Source organism: Pongo pygmaeus, chromosome 20, assembly GCF_028885625.2.
Source record: "Pongo pygmaeus isolate AG05252 chromosome 20, NHGRI_mPonPyg2-v2.0_pri, whole genome shotgun sequence".
NCBI classification, from domain to species: Eukaryota; Metazoa; Chordata; class Mammalia; order Primates; family Hominidae; genus Pongo; species Pongo pygmaeus.
This window is the reverse complement of record NC_072393.2, coordinates 24,175,555-24,188,544: the sequence shown is the minus strand read 5'-3', so window position 1 is coordinate 24,188,544 and position 12,990 is coordinate 24,175,555. Positions and strand designations below refer to the sequence as shown.

Genomic DNA, 12,990 nt, shown 5'->3' with positions numbered 1-12,990 from the left:
CCATCCAGGTCCAGCAGAGGGATGTGATCATGATTCACGGCAGCCTGCATCTACCCAGTCTCACGGGGCTGATCTTCCCATCTTGGCCTCCCGAGTACCTGGGACTACTCAGACCTTCTTCCTCTGTTTTATTTCTAACCCCACTTTCAGTTTGCTTCCACAGTACTTTGAGAGAGTTGCTGTAGTTTTTCTTTTTGTTCTTTGCTCTTTTTTTTTTTTTTTTAACTTTTTTTATGCTCTTTCCTGCATGCAGAAGTTGATGTTTTATATACATATATATATATTTTTAGCTAGGTCTTCTTACTCTGTAACACCCTGGCTGGAGTGCAGGTGCATGACCAGCAGTAAGCTGTGACCGCACACCTTCACTTCAGCCTGGGTTTGACAGTGTGACATGTAGAGATCAAAGACAGAGACAGAAAGACAGAGACACAGACAGACAGAAACAGAGAAATAGAGACAGAGAGAGACAACTATAAATTGTGATATTAATTACCTTTTACCTTTGTTCACTCCCACTTATTTATTTATTGATTGGTCATATTATTGTTCGTTATCATTTCTTTGTTATTATTATTTACTGTTGGTTTTTTGTTTATTAATTTTGAGGCAGATGTCGGCTGCGAGCGTTGGACCTGGCCGCCAACTTGCCTTGTCTAAGGTCGGCCAGATAGCTCTCACTGGCAGCAGTATTGCTCAGGTAAGCTGAGGGATGCAATTTTTTTTTTTTTTTTTTTAAGATGGAGTTTTACTCTTGTTGCCCAGGCTAGAGTGCAGTGGCGCAATCTCGGCTCACTGCAACCTCCCCTTTTCAGTTTCAAATGATTCTCCTGCTTCAGCCTCCCAAGTAGCTGAGATTACAGGCGCCTGCCACCACGCCCAGCTAATTTTTTTTTATTTTTAGTAGAGACGGGGTTTCACCACGTTGGTCAGGCTGGTCTTGATCTCCTGACCTCGTGATCCGCCCGCCTCGGCCTCCCAAAGTACTGGGATTACAAGCGTGAGCCACTGCGCATGGCTGGAAATAGATGCAATTGTGATTCATTGTGGCATTGATCTCCCTGGTCTTGCCCAGGTGGTCTTCCCATCCATCTCGGCCTCCTAAGTACCTGAAACTGCTTGGATCTTCCTCTGTTTTTTTTCCTACTCCACTTTCAGTTTGCTTCCACAGAACTTAGAGGGAGTTGCTGTGGTTTTTCTCCTTTGTTCTTTGCTCTCTTTCTTTCATTTCTTTACACTCCTTTCTGCATGCTGAAACTGATGTTTTAGATTTCTTTTTTTTTTTTTTTTTTTAGCTAGGTCTTCTCACTCTGTCACACCCTGGCTGGAGTGCAGGTGAGTGATCAGCAATGAGCTGTGACCACACATGTGCACTCCAGCCTGGCTGTGAAACTGTGACACATGGAGATCCAAGAGAGAGACAGAGAGAGAGACAATTAATTGTGATATTAATTACCTTTTATCTTTGTTCCCTGCCACTTATTTATTTGTCTTATTGTTTGTTATTATTTCTTTATTGTTGAATATTTACTGTTGTTAGTTTATTTATTTTGAGACACACTTCAGCCATGAGCATTGGACTTGGCTGCCAGCTTGCCATGTCTCAGGTGGACCAGATAGCTATCACCAGTGGCAGTACTTTTCAGGTCCAAAGGAAGGATGCGATTGCGATTCCCTGCAGCCTCGATCTCCCCAGTCTTACCCTGGTGATCTTTCCACTCAGCCTCCTAAGTACATAAAACTACTCAAACCTTCTTCCTCTGTTTTTCTTCTAGCCCCACTTTCAGTTGGCTTCAACAGTACTTAGACAGAGTTGCTGTAGTTTTTCTTTTGTGTCCTTTGTTCTCTCTCTCTCTTTTTAAAATCTTTTATGCTCCTTCCTAGATGCTGAAGTTGATGTTATATATATTTCTATTTAGCTAGGTCTTCTCACTCTGTCACATCATGGCTTGAGTGCAGGTGTGCGATCAACAGTGTGCTGTAAGCATACACCTGCACTCTAGCCTGGGTGTGACAGTGTGACACACAGAGATCAACGGAGAGAGAGACAGAGAAACAGAAAGTCACAAACCGAGAAACAGAGAGAGAGAACAACTAATTGTGATATTAATTACCTTTTACGTTTGTTTACTTCTACTTATTTATTGGTCTTATTGCTTGTTATTATTTCTTTGTTATTGTTAAATATTTACTGTTGGTTTTTTGTTTATTTATTTTGAGAGAGATGTTGGCCATGAGCTTTGGACCTGGCTGTCAGCTTGCCATGTCTAAGGTCGACCAGATGGCTCTCACTGGCGTCAGTACCACTCAGGTCCACGTAGATCATGATTCACTGTGGCTTCGATCACCCTGGTCACGCCCAGTTGGTCTTCCCATCTCAGCCTCCCAAGTACCTGGGACTACTCGGACCTTCTTCCTCTGTTTTTTTTTTTTTTTGAGACTGAGTCTCGCTCTGTCACCCAGGGTGGAGTGCAGTGGCGCGATCTCAGCTCACTGCAAGCTCTGCCTCCCAGGTTCATGCCATTCTCCTGCCTCAGCCTCCCAAGTAGCTGGGCTTATAGGCGTCAGCCACCATGCCCGGCTAATTTTTTGTATTTTTAGTAGAGACGGGGTTTCACTGTGTTAGCCAGGATGGTCTCGATCTCCTGACCTCGTGATCCACCCGCCTCGTCCTCCCAAAGTGCTGGGATTACAGGTGTGAGCCACCATGCCCGGCCCAGAAGACCTTAATTATAATATTAACCACCTTTTACCTTTCTTCACTCCCACTTATTTATTTATTGGTGTTTAATATTGTTTGTTATTATTCGTTATTGTTAAATATTTACTGTCCTTATTTTGTTTATTTATTTTGAGACAGGTGTTGACACTGAACATTGGACTTAACTGCCAGTTTGCCATGTCTAAGGTTGACCAGATGGCTGTCTCCAGTGGCAAAGTCAACCAGATGGCCCTTGACGGTGGCAGTACTGTTTAGGCTCAGCAGAGGGATGAAATCATGATTTACTGCAGCCTCGATCTCCCTGGTCTCAGCCAGGTGGTCTTCCCATCTCAGCCTCCCAAGTACCTGGAACTACTTGGACCTTCTTCTTTCTTTTTTTTTCTAACCCCACTTTCAGTTTATTTCCACAGTACTTAGAGTAACTTGGTGTTGTTTTTCTTCTTTTTTCTTTTCTCTCTCTATTTTCCTGTGCTTCTTCCTGCATGCTGAATTTGACCTGTTAGTTTTGTTTTTGTCACACTCCAGCCTGGGTGTGACAATCAAAGACAGAGAGAGAGATAATTTTTTTTTTCTTTTTTTTCTTTTGAGACTGAGTCTCACTCTTTCACTCAGGCTGGAGTGCAGTGGCACAATCTCAGCTCACTGCCACCATCACTTCCCCAGTTCAAGCAATTCTCTCACCTCAGCCTCCCGAGTAGCTGGGATTACAGGCACCCACCACCACACCCGGCTGTTTGGTATTTTTAGTAGGGATGGGGTTTGACTATGTTGGCCAGGCTGGTCTTTAACTCCTGACCTCAGGTGATCCGCCTGCCTCAGCTTCTCAAAGTGCTGGGATTACAGGCATGAGCCACCATGCCCAGCCACTCACTTGATTTTTGAAAGTGTTTGAAAAATCTAGCAAAATTACTCAAACACTATGTTCATGTAAAAAAAGGAATTTTTTTTTTTTTTTTTTTTTGAGACGGAGTCATGCTCTGTTGCCCAGGCTGGAGTGCAGTGGCATGATCTCGGCTCACTGCAACCTCTGCCTCCTGGGTTCAAGTGATTCTCCTGCCTCAGCCTCCTGAGTAACTGAGACTACAGGCATGTGCCACCATGCCCAGCTAATTTTTTTTGTATTTTTATTACAGGGTTTCACCATGTTAGCCAGGATGATCTCGATCTCCTGTCCTCATGATCCACCCGCCTCGGCCTCCCAAAGTGCTGGGATTACAGGCGTGAGCCACTGTGCCCCGCCAAAAGGAAATTTTAAGGTGCTTATACTTTATACCTCAACAAGGAAAGCAAAAGCACCTGTTCCCTTCAGATAATAAATGTATTATTGCATTATTTTCATGAAAAATCATGTAGCAAACAGTTAGTCATATGCGAACATTTCTAGGAGGCACCAAGTTTTTTTTTGTTTGTTTTTTGGAGATGGAGTCTCTCTCTGTCACCCAGGCTGGAGTGTAGTGGTGCAATCTCAGCTCACTGCAACCTCCGCCTCCCAGGTTCAAGCAATTCTTCTGCCTCAGCCTCCCAGGTAGATGGGACTACAGGCACATGATGCCACACCCGGCTAATTCTTTTATATTTTAGTTGAGACGGGGTTTCACCGTGTTGCCCAGGCTGGTGTCGAACTCCTGAGCTCAGGCAATCTGCCAGCCTCAGACTCCCAAAGTGCTAGGATTGCAGGCGTAAGCCACTGTGCCTGGCCTCAAGTTTTGACTCACAAAATTTAGCATGAAATTCAGAAATAAAAATCACAGCATATACAACAAAAATATTCACTGTCACGAATTTACCCTGTAAAAAGAAAAACTGATGTTTTAATGTATCTATGTGACTCACTAATTACCTACCACATTTTCTTGTGGAAATATATTTATTTTCTGCAGCCAAAATAGAAGAGAGATTTCCCTTATTTTATCCTTGGTAGCTAGCATTCCAATAGCTGTGCCTTGGAATTCTGTTGGAAATCACCCAGCCATAAAAAAAAAAACCACACCGGAGAAAATTTCTAAATTCACCCTGGGGAAGAAAAAATGAGAATTTTTAGGCTGGGCACCATGGCTCATGCCTGTAATCCCAGCACTATGGGAGGTTGAGGCAAATGGATTACCTGAGGTCAGGACTTCGGGATCAGCCTGGCCCACATGGCAAAACCCCATCTCTACTAAAAATTAAAAAATTATCCAGGTGAGGCTGGGTGCCATGGCTCACACTTGTAATCTCAGCACTTTGGGAGGCCAAGGTGGGCAGATCACTGAGGTCAGGAGCTCAAGACCAGCCTGGCCAACATGGTGAAAGCCCATCTCTACTAAAAATACAAAAATTACCCAGGCGTGGTGATGTGCACTTGCAATCCCAGCTACTCATGGGGCTGAGGCAGGAGAATCGCTTGAACCTGGGAGATGGAGATTACAGTGAGCCGAGATCGCCCCACTGCACTCCAGCCTGGGTGACAGAGTGAGCCTTTGTCTCAAAAAAAAAAAAAAAAAGAAAAAAATTAGGCCAGGTGTGGTGGCTCATGCCTTTAATCCCAGCACTTTGGGAGGCCAAAGCAGGTGGATCACCTGAGGTCAGGAGTTCGAGACCAGCCTGGCCAACATGGTGAAACCCATCTCTACTGAAAAAAAAAACAAAAAACAAAAATTAGCCAGGCATGGTGGCAGGTGCCTATAATCCCAGCTACTGCAGAGGCTGAGGCAGGAGAATCGCTTGAACTCGGGAGGCGGAAGCAGCCATGAGCCGAGATCACGCCACTGCACTCCAGCCTGGGTGACAGAGTGAGACTCCGTCTCAAAAAAAAAAAAAAAAAAAAATAGGTAAATGAGAATTTTTAACCAAAGAAATATATTATTAGATTTTTCTGAAACTCACCTTCTTTATGCCCTTGTAAATACTTTACCTTTCAAGCTCTACTAATAAAATGCAATTTACAGTTAAAAAACTGATGTTAATATAAGTGAACAAATCTTTTCCAGGTGACAAACCCAGGGAGTGGCAGTACTGATTAGAAAACAGATGTAGCCGGGTGCGGTGGCTCATGACTGTAATCCCAGCACTCTTGGAGGCCAAGGCGGGCAGATCACCAGGTCAGGAGATGGAGGCCATCCTGGCTAACACGGTGAAACCCCATCTTTACTAAAAATACAAAAAATTAGCCGGGCATGGTGGCACGTACCTGTAGTCCCAGCTACTCAGGAGGCTGAGGCAGGAGAATGGCTTGAACCTGGGAGGTAGAGATTGCAGTGAGCTGAGATTGCACCACTGCACTCCAGCCTGGGTGACAGAGTAAGACTCTGTCTCAAAAAAAAAAAAAAAAAAAAAAAAAAAAAATTGCAGAAGCATTATGAAAGGACAAAATAATTTGGGAAAATAGCTGAGGGATGAATTTAGAAAATCAAAGCCCAAGAACACATTATTCATTTTAATGATAGAAAAAATTTGAGGAAAATGTTTAAAATAAAACAAAAACTTTGGAGAAATTAAATTCAACAGAGTTTAATTGAACAAAGAGTGATTTGCAAATCGAGTAGCCTGTGAATCCAGAGTAGGCTCAGAGAGATTTCAGCATTCTAGGGGAAAGAAAGATAGATCAGAGTGTTACTGTGTCTACATAGAAAAAGGAAGACATAAGAAACTCCATTTTGGTCTGTACTAAGAAAAATTCTTCTGCCTTCAGATGCTGTTAATCTGTAACCCTAGCCCCAACCCTGTGCTTGCAGAAACATGTGCTGTGTTGACTCCAGGTTTAATGGATTTAGGGCTGTGCAGGATGTGCTTTGTTAAAAATGTGTTTGCAGGCAGTATGCTTGGTAAAAGTCATCACCGTTCTCCAGTCTCGAGTACCCAGGGACACAATGCACTGCAGAAGGCCGCAGGGACCTCTGCCCAAGAAAGCCTGTGTATTGTCCAAGGTTTCCCACCCCTGAGACAGCCTGAGATATGGCCTCATGGAAAGGGAAAGACGTGACCATCCCCCAGCCTGACACCCATAAGCGGTCTGTGCTAAGGAGGATTAGTGAAAGAGGAAGGCCTCTTTGCAGTTGAGATAAGAGGAAGGCATCTGTCTCCTGCTCATCCCTGGGATTCGAATGTCTTGGTGTAAAACCCGATCATACATTCTATTTACTGAGATAGTGTGATACCCTACCTTGTTTTAACCGGATTGACTCTCTCTTAGCTGAGAGAGCTGGACAGACTCCATTTTTATTTCTTCACTTGTAGCCCCCCTTATTCCCCTCCCTTAAGGACATAACTAGTGCAAGCTGACTCCAAGCACGTCCAGGAATGCAGTTACTGATAAGATATTGAGGCAAGCTGAACCAGCAGCTCCTGGGGACGCGCTCGGTGGATGATACCCAAAGCTCCTGCATTATCTCTTTGTGATAATTTAAGCCCCTGCACCTGGAACTGTTTATTTTGCTGTAACTATCTCTGTAACCATTAAGTTTTTTAACTTTTTGCCTGTTCTGCTTCTGTAAAAATTGCTTCAGCTAGGCTCCCCCTCCCCTTTTAGACCAAGGTATAAAAAGAAATCTAGCCCCTTCTTCGGGGCCGAGAGAATTTTGAGCTCTAGCCGTCTCTCGGTTGCTGGCAATAAAGGACTCCTGAATTAGTCTTAGAGTGTGGCATTTCTCTATAACTCGCTTGGTTACAACAATAGGAGAAAAACACTTTATGGCTGGGGTGAGACATGCTGGTGGCAATATTGCTCTTTACTGCACTGAGATGTTTGTGTAAAGTCAAACATAAAGCTGGCCTATGTCCACATCAAGGCACGGCACCTTTCCTTAAACTTATTTATGACAGAGTCCTTTGCTCACACGTTTTCCTGCTGACCCTCTCCCCACCATTACCCTATAGTCCTGCCACATCCCCCTCGCCGAGATGGTAGAGATAGTGATCAATAAATACCATCTAACGAGATGGTAGAGATAGTGATCAATAAATACTGAGGGAACTCAGAGACTGGTGCCGGTGTGGGTCCTCCGTATGCTGAGTGCTGGTCCCCTGGGCCCACTTTTCTTCCTCTATACTTTGTCTCTGTGTCTTATTTTTTTTCTCAGTCTCTCGTTTCCACCTTTCGAGAAACACCCACAGGTGTGAAGGGGCAGGCCCCCTTCAAGCACAGCCATGAGGTGGAAAAAGACTTACGGATAGAAAAAGCAAAGTGACATACGGAAAATGGAAGTGAGGTACAGAAACAGCCAGATTGATTACACCTTGGGGTTCGCCTTATTTGAACATGGTTTGAACAGTTGACATCCTTTTATTGGCCAAACCATAGTGGTTGGTACAAGAATGGGTATAGTCTATTTACATATCCAGTTAGGTTTCAGTTTACTATGTAAAACAAAAAACAACTGTTGACTAAAATTAAACAGGAAAGGGAGCAGCTTTAGGGTATAATTAATTTAACAATTTCTCCCTGTTGGTCATCTTCTCAAATTTTCAGAGATAGAACAATTTTTTTTTTTTTCTTTTTGAGACGGAGTTTCGCTCTGTCACCCAGTGGCACGATCTTGGCTCACCGCAACCTCTGCCTTCCGGGTTCAAGCAATTCTCCTGCCTCAGCCACTCGAGTAGCTGGGACGATAGGTGTGTGCCACCATGCCCGGCTAATTTTTCTATTTTTAGTAGAGACAGGTTTCACCGTGTTGCCCAGGCTGGTCTTGAACTCCTGACCTCAGGTGATCTGCCTGCCTCGGCTTCCCAAAGTGCTGGGATTACAGGCGTGAGCCACTGAGCCCAGCCCACTCCTGTATCTTTAACTTTTCCCAAGGATTTGTGATTCCACTCTGGTTCTCCCCAGCTCCCTCACCCCGCCTATCCTCACTCCCTCACTGTGTGTTAGGCAGGTCCGGTTAGAACGGGGAGAATAATACATTCAGAGTCTGGCCTCCAAGGTATTCCCAAATGGGGTGCAGGGAGTAGGGAGGCAAGTCAGAGTCTGTGGTGGTACTTTTTGCTGGATCTGAGGGCAGGAAGGCCAGGGCTGGGCACATGAATATCTGGGGAACCACCACTGCTGATTCCTTCTCCCCCCCGCCCAGAGCTACAACCAGGCCAGGCCAATCACAATGAATAAAACCACTGCAGCTCTCATTCTGCACAAAACTAAAGTGTACCCCAACCCCCAGCCCTACCACAGATCTCCAACTTCCCATCCCAGAACACAGGAAGCCCTCCATTGTTTTGACCTAAAGCCTGGACTTTAAGCCAGGTTGGGCCTGGGGATGGTGGCAGCAAAAGCAGCAGCCACAGTGTGAAACATACAAATGATCTGAGAAATCTCATCTGCACGTCATTCACTCAGAACTGACCTAGAGTTGTATACAAGTTAAGAAGGACAGATCTATACCCTCATGGGCATGGACACATTCCACACTTGCTGGGGAGAATGAGAGGCACCTGTTTCCCAGCTGCAAGCTGATGTCCACATACACCCATTCACATGTCTTCATTTAGGTCTCTGCATTGTATATTCATTGATCCAATGCAAATACATCTTCTGGGCGGGGGGGCGGGGGGGCACCATTTAGTGCAGCACCACCCCCCACTTATTCTGGGGGGCAGTCAGGAGGGATCTGGTCAGCTCCTAATTCCCTCCCCCTTTCCAGCACTCACATCCAGCAGCACCATCTCAGGATTTGTTTGTTTGTTTTTTCTTTTTTTTGAGATGCAGTCTCGCTCTATAGCCAGGCTGGAGTGCAATGGCACGATCTCAGCTCACTGCAACTTCCGACTCCCTGGTTCAAGAGATTCTCCTGCCTCTGCCTCCCTAGTAGCTGGGATTACAGGCGCACATCACCACACCCAGCTATTTTTTGTGTTTTTAATAAAGATGGGGTTTCACCATGTTGGCCAGAATGGTCTCGATCTCCTGACCTCGTGATCCGCCCGCCTCGGCCTCCCAAAGTGCTGTTTTTTTTCTGCATTATCAAAATGATTAAAAAGTTGTTTTAAAATGTCCAAATGGGGCCGGGCGCGGTGGCTTACGCCTGTAATCCCAGCACTTTGGGAGGCCGAGGCGGGCGGATCACGAGGTCAAGAGATCGAGACCATCCTGGCTAACACAGTGAAACCCTGTCTCTACTAAAAACACACACACACACACACACACACACACAAAAATTAGCCGGGCGTGGTGGCGGGCTCCTGTAGTCCCAGGTACTCGGGAGGCTGAGGCAGGAGAATGGCGTGAACCCGGGAGGCGGAGCTTGCAGTGAGCCGAGATCCTGCCACTGCACTCCAGCCTGGGCGACAGAGCGAAACTCCGTCTCAAAAAAAAAAAAAAAGTCCAAATGGGCCGGGAACGGTGGCTCACGCCTGTGATCTCAGCACTTTGGAAGGCTGAGGCGGGCAAATCACCTGAGGTCAGGAGTTCGAGATCAGCCTGGCCAACACCGCAAAACCCCGTCTCTACTAAAAATACAAAAAGTAGCCGGGCATGGTGGCATGCGCCTGTAATCCCAGTTACTCGGGAGGCTGAGGCAGGAGAATCGCTTGAACCCGGGAGGCGGAGGTTGTAGTGAGCCAAGATCGCACCATTGCACCCCAGCCTGGGCAATAAGAGCGAAACTAGGTCCCCCCCGCAAAAAAAAAGTCCAAATGTTTTTTTCTTACCCTTAAGTAGTAAATAATACAAGCAAACCCAGGTAAGGGAAAGAGCAAGTGCATTTCAAGTCTCAGCTCGCTTCTTAATTAGCTATAATTCCCTGTGCACGTTACCCTACCTACTTTAGCCTGTTTTCCTGTCTCTAAAATACACTAATGCTGAGAGGAGGGGGTTGGTATGGAGAGACAGTGCTGGTGCTTTACCCAATCAGTGGCGCTGGCGCGGGAACCGCCCAGTTGGAGGGGAGGGCGTGGCTTCCGGCATTTGGTGGGGCCTGTGTATCTCGCTCCCGCCAGATCTTGGGATGAGTCGCTGCTGTTCTGCGTTCTCCACCTCGGGAGTCCCCGGTGACTGTCACAGCCTCTTGCCCTGTGATCTGCCGGTTCTGGGAGACGCACAGCTAAGATGCCAGGACATCCTGGAAGCTGGGAAAAGGTGAGTGTGCGGGGTTGGGCATCCCGAGAGGGGAGAGCGGGCTGTGAAACCGGCGGGACCGGCCACCCCACAGGCAGCTCCCGGGTGGCGGACCTGCGTACCCGCTGGCGCAGCTCCGCCCCAGACCCCTCTCGCCGTAAGATGGCGGCTTGGCCCGCAGCCGGGACCCCGGAGTCCCGCCCGGACCCCGCAGCGCCCTGTCTGGAGCTCCCTGGGCAGCTCTGCACGCAGCCCCGAGTATTTCCCGGATTGTTCAGGGATGCCAGGCGGGTCATTAGGGCAGAATTCCGACTCGTGTGTGCCTAGGAGGAGCTGCGGCAGGTGAGACTCCCAGTCTCTTTTGTTAAAACATTTTGTTTGTTTGTTTGTTTGAGACGGAGTCTTGCTTTGTTGCCCAGGCTGGAGTGCAGTGGCGTGATCACTGCAACCTCTGCCTCCCAGGCTCAAGCGATTCTCTTGCCTCAGCATCCCCGAGAAGCTGCGATTGCAGAGCTGCGCCACCACGCCTGGCAAATTTTTGTATTTCTAGTAGAGAAGTGGTTTCACCATGGTGGAAGCTGGTCTGGAACTCCTGGCCTCAAGTGATCCGCCCGCCACGACCTCCCAAAGTGCTAAGATTACCAGCATGAGCCACCGCTCCCAGCCTCTTCTATTAAATATTAAAGGGAGTCAATGTTAAAATGTTAACGAGTTTATTTGAGCAGTGATTGGTGAAATGGAAAGCACCCAGCCATAATATGTGGCCCACCTGAGAGACATAAAGGAAAGGGTTTTATAAAGGGTGGGTGAGAAGGCAAACCAAATTCAAGAATTGGTTACAGTTATGTAGTCACCTTATTTGTATGATTCAGGAGGAAATTTCCTGGTTATGTAATCAGAGGTTATTGCAGGTTTATGATTGGTTAAGCCTGAATTTTGTTTCTGCCTAAAATAGTAATTTATAAGAAGTGAATTTGAGTTAGGTTTTTCATTTTTTACTTATGAACACAGGGCACTAGAGCCCCTTCAGTCTAATTTCCTGCTTTTTAATTATCTCAACACTCCACAGGAGGACTGGTTTACCTCTGTGACTTCCTAATGTATGGCAAGCAGGACTTCAAATCCACCTTTTCTCCTAGCTTAACTCAGGCTTGCAGTAAAATTATAAATGTCCACTTTCATTCCTGCATTCTCAAATGTAGGAAATGAGGACAGCTTCGTCTCTCCAATTTACAACACTATCAACTATTTGTCCTTTATTGTACATTTCAAACACAGTGTTTTAATTGTTAATCATGTTTTTACACAGCAGTGAATGGCAGGTTTTTAAAGATTTGTTTTCTGTCTGTAAACATTTTTTTTTTTTTTTTTTTTGAGACAGAGTTTCACTCCTGTTGCCCAGGCTGGAGTGCAATGGCGTGATCTCAGCTCACTACAACCTCCACCTCCCAGGTTCAAGCGATTCTCCTGCCTCAGCCTCCCAAGTAGGTGGGATTACAGGCTTCCGCCACCATGACTGGCTAATTTTTTTATTTTTAGTAGAGACAGGCTTTTGTCATGTTTGCCAGGCTGGTCTCGAACTCCTGACCTCCGGTGATCCACCCGCCTCAGCCTCCCAAGTGTGTAAACATTTTATGTGAGAAAAAAGTAGAAAATAATCCTCTGGAACGCTACTGGAAAAAAAAAAAAAACTGTGCCTCTCTTTATCTTTTCTAGGCACACACACCTTATTAGTACATCTTTGGGTTGAAGTTTTGCTTTGGAGAAATTACAGAGCCCTTTACAGCAGCCCTCCAGTCTATTTTTGGTCGTGAGTTTCAGAATGGTCTGGGATAATCCAAAATACCCACAGTGGCCGTTATCTCTTGGAGTGTCTAATGAATATCATCCCGTGGGTCATCTCTTAGAGGACAGCCTGAGGAGTAAGAGTGTAGCCTCTCAGAAGAGCAACTGGATGGCCTAGGCCTGTGGAAAATTTCCTTGTATGCTATTTGTCTAAAAAGCTAACCTCTTAGAAAATTAAAATTATTTTTTCACAAAGGAACCCTTATGCACTGTTGGTGGGAGTGTAAATTAGTTCAACCATTATGGAAGACAACGTGGCAACTCCTCAAAGACCTAAAGACAGAAATACCATTTGACTCAGCAATCCATTATTGGGTATTTACCCAAAGCAATATGAATCATTCTATTATAAAGACACATGCATGCGTGTGTGCATTGCAGCACAATTCACAATAGCAAA

The 12,990-nt window shown here is 45.9% G+C and overlaps 1 protein-coding gene across 1 annotated transcript in view; it reads left to right on the top strand.

The window, feature by feature from the left end:
* The first annotated feature begins 10,577 nt into the window (after positions 1-10,577).
* The window catches only part of LOC129020611 (zinc finger protein 724), a 61,698-nt gene continuing 59,285 nt past the window's right edge, over positions 10,578-12,990 (top strand). Inside the window, exon 1 of the mRNA XM_054465193.2 lies at positions 10,578-10,766. The gene's annotated coding sequence lies outside the window, so the exon portion shown is untranslated. The remainder of the gene's footprint in view (positions 10,767-12,990) is intronic.